This window comes from Engystomops pustulosus, chromosome 5, assembly GCF_040894005.1.
Source record: "Engystomops pustulosus chromosome 5, aEngPut4.maternal, whole genome shotgun sequence".
In the NCBI taxonomy this organism is placed as follows: domain Eukaryota; kingdom Metazoa; phylum Chordata; class Amphibia; order Anura; family Leptodactylidae; genus Engystomops; species Engystomops pustulosus.
In genome coordinates this window covers 17,864,205-17,870,412 of record NC_092415.1, presented here as the reverse complement: position 1 = coordinate 17,870,412, position 6,208 = coordinate 17,864,205, and the positions used below count along the sequence as shown (strand labels likewise).

Below are 6,208 nucleotides of genomic sequence, written 5' to 3'. Positions count from 1 at the left end.
TTGCAATAACAAAAATGTTTGTAATTTAGTTTTTTTTTTGGGGGGGGGGGAATCTTGTATTTAATAAAGTCTTTTATTGTTTCTGGAAGGAAGCAGCCATGTTTTATCAAATTCTGGACAGCCCCTTTAAATGATCAAAGTTCCAAAAAAAGACTTTAAAGTTGCTACAAATGTATTGAATTTTTTCATTACTGTATTTCCATGCAGTGTCGTGTTGTGTAGGACATTGGATGCACCTGTAGGGCAGTGCGGGGCCCCGGCCGGTGTAGTGGGGGCCCGTCAGCTCCTGATCCCATCATTCAGCTCTGGCAGGTAATGGAGGGAGGGGCGGCCGAGCAGATGTGAGTGTCAGGGATTAGCTGCCGGGCTTTTCCCTCTATCCACCTTCTCTCTTATAATTGGCCGCCCGGCTCATGTCTTCCCTCTTTCCTACTTTTCCATCAGATCTTGTGCTGAGGAGCCCAGAGCAGCTGCCGGGGAAGGACCCACAAACATCACCCTTAAGGAGGCCAATGAGAACCCGTGGAGCTAACAATCTGGAGGACAATATCATCCACATCTAATCATCACTAATGCATTTACTGGTAGGAATCCCTAATGTGTGACCTGTCTATAGATGTAGCAGAGCTGAGTGTGTCATTTTCTCATTCCTCATTGTGATATTATTGCGTTACTGTGATTTTACATGGGACTGCTGGTTACGTATTTTACATTATTGTAGCAATTCTGTAACCAGGATTCACAAACGGTGCAGCCTCTAAGTATGTAGAGACAAATTCAGCTCTGCTACATCTGTTTATATTGAATTGTACAAAATGTTTGTAATTTATGGATAGATATATGGATGGATGGATAGATAGATGGATAGATAGATAGATATGAGATAGATAGATATGAAATAGATAGATAGATAGATATGAAATAGATAGATAGATAGATATGAGATAGATAGATATGAGATAGATAGATATGAGATAGATAGATATGAGATAGATATTAGATAGATAGATATGAGATAGATATTAGATAGATAGATATGAGATAGATAGATATGAAATAGATAGATAGGTGATAGATAGATAGGAGATAAATAGATAGATAGATAGATAGATATGAGATAGATAGATATGAGATAGATAAATAGATATGAGATAGATAGATAGATATGAGATAGATATTAGATAGATAGATATGAGATAGATAGATATGAGATAGATATTAGATAGATAGATATGAGATAGATAGATATGAGATAGACTGCAGTTTGCCATGTTGTACTATTCTCATGTTGTGGATGTAGTGGCTCCATATAGTGTTGCTCTGTGTCTGCTGTGCACCTGAGGACGGGTTTATTCTCCATATTTGTGCTGTACTCTATTATCCCTCATCTGATGATGGGTGGGGGCAGGGTGAGCCCAGTATCGGGGGCGATGGGCTCTGCTCCGGTACATTGTTCTGTTCCATTCTGTCACTAACAGTGTATGTGATGATGTGATATACAATACAATGTATGGAGCCAAGTAATGATGAGAGTTGTAGTTTTACTGCTGATGGACAGACGCAGGATGGAGGTCACTGTAGGACAATGATAAGAAATATTCACCAGTATACAATGTATACATCACCCAAATATACAGACACCTCCCACCTGTGCTCATATCATCCAAAGTAGTGGATAAAAGATAGATAGATATGAGATAGATATGAGATAGATATGAGATAGATAGATAGATAGATATGAGATAGATAGATAGATAGATATGAGATAGATAGATATGAGATAGATAGATATGAGATAGATAGATATGAGATAGATAGATATGAGATAGATAGATATGAGATAGATAGATATGAGATAGATAGATATGAGATAGATAGATATGAGATAGATAGATATGAGATAGATAGATATGAGATAGATAGATATGAGATAGATAGATATGAGATAGATAGATATGAGATAGATAGATATGAGATAGATAGATATGAGATAGATAGATATGAGATAGATAGATATGAGATAGATAGATATGAGATAGATATGAGATAGATATGAGATAGATATGAGATAGATATGAGATAGATATGAGATAGATATGAGATAGATATGAGATAGATATGAGATAGATATGAGATAGATATGAGATAGATATGAGATAGATATGAGATAGATATGAGATAGATATGAGATAGATATGAGATAGATATGAGATAGATATGAGATAGATAGATAGATAGATATGAGATAGATAGATAGATATGAGATAGATAGATAGATAGATATGAGATAGATAGATAGATAGATATGAGATAGATAGATAGATAGATATGAGATAGATAGATAGATAGATATGAGATAGATAGATAGATAGATATGAGATAGATAGATAGATAGATATGAGATAGATAGATATGAGATAGATATGAGATAGATAGATATGAGATAGATATGAGATAGATAGATAGATAGATAGATAGATATGAGATAGATAGATAGATAGATATGAGATAGATATGAGATAGATATGAGATAGATATGAGATAGATATGAGATAGATATGAGATAGATATGAGATAGATATGAGATAGATATGAGATAGATATGAGATAGATATGAGATAGATATGAGATAGATATGAGATAGATAGATAAATATGGGATAGATAGAGAGATAGATATGAGATAGATATGAGATAGATAGATAGATAGATAGATAGATAGATAGATATGAGATAGATATGAGATAGATAGATAGATAGATAGATAGATATGAGATAGATAGATAGATAGATAGATAGATAGATAGATAGATAGATAGATAGATAGATAGATAGGAGATAGATAGATAGACATGCTTGATAAAGGTGGATTAAACCACCAAAACGTCGCCATGGAATAAAGCTTTCCCCTCACGTTTTTGATTACAACCTGCCTATTTTTTGGAGATACTTACAAAAGACCGTTTGCCACAGAACTTACGGCTCTGCACCACTCCATCACCTAATCAGTAGTGCTGCTCTGGACTTCTTTCTAAATCCTAGATAGATAGACAGATAGATAAAAGATATATAGGAGATGGATATGAGATAGATAAATATGAGATAGATAGATAAATAATAGATAGGAGATAGATAGGAGATAGATAGGAGATAGATAGGAGATAGATAGATAGATAAATAGATAATAGATAGATAGGAGATAGATATGAGATAGATATGAGATAGATATGAGATAGATATGAGATAGATATGAGATAGATATGAGATAGATATGAGATAGATATGAGATAGATATGAGATAGATATGAGATAGATATGAGATAGATATGAGATAGATATGAGATAGATATGAGATAGATATGAGATAGATATGAGATAGATAGATAGATAGATAGATAGATAGATAGATAGATATGAGATGGATAGATAAATAGATAGATATGAGATAGATAGATAGGAGATAGATATGAGATGGATATGAGATGGATAGATATAGCTATGTAATAAAATGATAGAAATGTAATAGAAATGACATAGATATGATATGAGATAAGTCATGGATAGAGGCTCAAAGCTGAAACATTGTCTGGAACAAAATAATCACTTTTGCCCCTAATACCTTCCCTCTTGAATTGCTGCTTTTTCCTGCTATTATTTTGGAGGGTCCCTCAGCCCGGGCTCGCGTGCACCCACCAGTAGACAATTTTGTGCTGCTGGGACTTTCATATTGTAGAAATATATAGAAGGATAGATATCATAGTATATAAGCAGGGGCAGATAAGACCACCATGGGCCCTGGGCTGTATGAATATTATGGCCCCTACAAGTCTGGAATCACTTCCTACATGTGGTACAAGAATCAGCTTCTTGGGGAATGGAGGACGTGTCCCTTCTGCTCCTTTAGTCTGCTGTTTCAGGACCTTTGGAGGACCTTCAAAGGTCCTGAAATGTCTCTTGTGTACGTGTCTATAGAGAGCAGGAACAGATGTATGAGGATTTCATAGGTGAAGGTTCTTCAGAGTAAGAAATGTGAGGGGTGGCCTTGGGCCCCTTAGAAGGCTTGGGCCCCGGACTACCGCCCAAACTGCCTGTATTATAAGTCACTACTGTATATAAGGTTGGAAAAGACGCAAGTCCATCAATCCCAACCAATAAGAAGATATGAGATAGATAGATGATACTAGAGGTTCTGTTCATGTTGCAGTTTTCTGCGTTGGGTTAGTAGTCAGGTAATGTGGAGGACCCCCATTCTCTTATTAGTTGGGGGTCTATAGACGTGTGAGGTGGGAATCTTGTATCTGGTACAGCTGGTGATGATGGATTAGTTACTCGTCCATTACTGTGATATTATGGTGATACCGAATAACAAACTCAGCTCTGCTACACTTGTGATGATAAGACCAGTAGTATCAGTGTGGAAGGTATTTGTCCATTATTGGATTGATTGACAGGTCAGTGGGTTTATAGCCCCGGGCCCTCAGATGCCCCCATTAAGGTGTTTGCATTGGTTGGGCTCCGGCTCAGTCTTATCTCCAGGATGGACTCGTGGGTTAATAATATCCCAGGCTCCATCATGTCCTGCGCTCTGCTGCTCCACCTGAAGAAGGGGAGGAGGAGAATGCCTCTGCCTGCAGCTACACACATCACAAGGTGCCGAGCTCTCCGCCCTGACAGCCCGAGCCACAGACATCACCCCGCGAGTACACCGGAGGCCAGAGCTATGTGCGACCCACATAGTAATGGGTCCCATGTATCAGAATCCTGTGTTATACTCCAGAGCTGCACTCACTATTCTGCTGCTGGTGCAGTCACTGTGTACATACATGACATTACTTATCCTGTACTGATCCTGAGTTACATCCTGTGTTATACTCCAGAGCTGCACTCACTATTCTGCTGCTGGACAGTCACTGTGTACATACATGACATTACTTATCCTGTACTGATCCTGAGTTACATCCTGTATTATACCCCAGAGCTGCACTCACTATTCTGCTGCTGGTGCAGTCACTGTGTACATACATGACATTACTTATCCTGTACTGATCCTGAGTTACATCCTGTATTATACCCCAGAGCTGCACTCACTATTCTGCTGCTGGTGCAGTCACTGTGTACATACATGACATTACTTATCCTGTACTAATCCTGAGTTACATCCAGTATTATACCCCAGAGCTGCACTCACTATTCTGCTGTTGGTGCAGTCACTGTGTACATACATGACATTACTTATCCTGTACTGATGCTGAGTTACATTGTGTATTATACCCCAGAGCTGCACTCACTATTCTGCTGCTGGTGCAGTCACTGTGTACATACATGACATTACTTATCCTGTACTGATCCTGAGTTACATTGTGTATTATACCCCAGAGCTGCAGTCACTATTCTGCTGTTGGTGCAGTCACTGTGTACATACATGACATTACTTATCCTGTACTGATCCTGAGTTACATCCTGTATTATACTCCAGAGCTGCACTCACTATTCTGCTGCTGGTGCAGTCACTGTGTACATACATGACATTACTTATCCTGTACTGATCCTGAGTTACATTGTGTATTATACCCCAGAGCTGCACTCACTATTCTGCTGCTGGTGCAGTCACTGTGTACATACATGACATTACTTATCCTGTACTGATCCTGAGTTACATCCTGTATTATACCCCAGAGCTGCACTCACTATTCTGCTGCTGGTGCAGTCACTGTGTACATACATGACATTACTTATCCTGTACTGATCCTGAGTTACATCCTGTAGATCTTTTATTTTATATAAAAGTAAAAAACATAACAATACAAACAAAACATACAATATATACAAAATATATACAATATCTTACCTGCTGGTCCAGCCCCATTCATACCTAGTAAAAACAATAACTTACAATACACCGAAATGAATGAACACCAAATACCACAACCCCCACCCAACCGATTATCACAACCTAAACCAAACCAATAAACAATAAGACAAGCCACACCCGCAAATAAACAAAAATGACTATAAATATACATAAACCCACCCACACCCTCTAATAACAAACCACCCCACATCCCACACCCGTTTTTTTTTTTTTTTTTTTAAATATATAATAACAAATACACACAACACTACACTAAACTAAATACCTCGCCCGCACCCTCCCCTTCCCCCCAGACACTGGTCTAACGTCCAAAGTTTGCGTTAAGTAGTCCAGACCA

General features: G+C 38.0%; 1 protein-coding gene across 3 annotated transcripts in view; it reads left to right on the top strand.

Annotated features, from left to right (window-relative positions):
• Nucleotides 1–293: 293 nt before the first annotated feature.
• The window catches only part of COL14A1 (collagen type XIV alpha 1 chain), a 122,185-nt gene continuing 116,270 nt past the window's right edge, over nt 294–6,208 (top strand). For 2 of the 3 annotated variants that reach the window (XM_072151251.1, XM_072151250.1), the window contains exon 1: nt 418–584. The gene's annotated coding sequence lies outside the window, so the exon portion shown is untranslated. Of the gene's footprint in view, nt 313–417; nt 585–6,208 lie in introns of those variants that run through there. The other variant, XM_072151249.1, reaches the window with a different exon arrangement.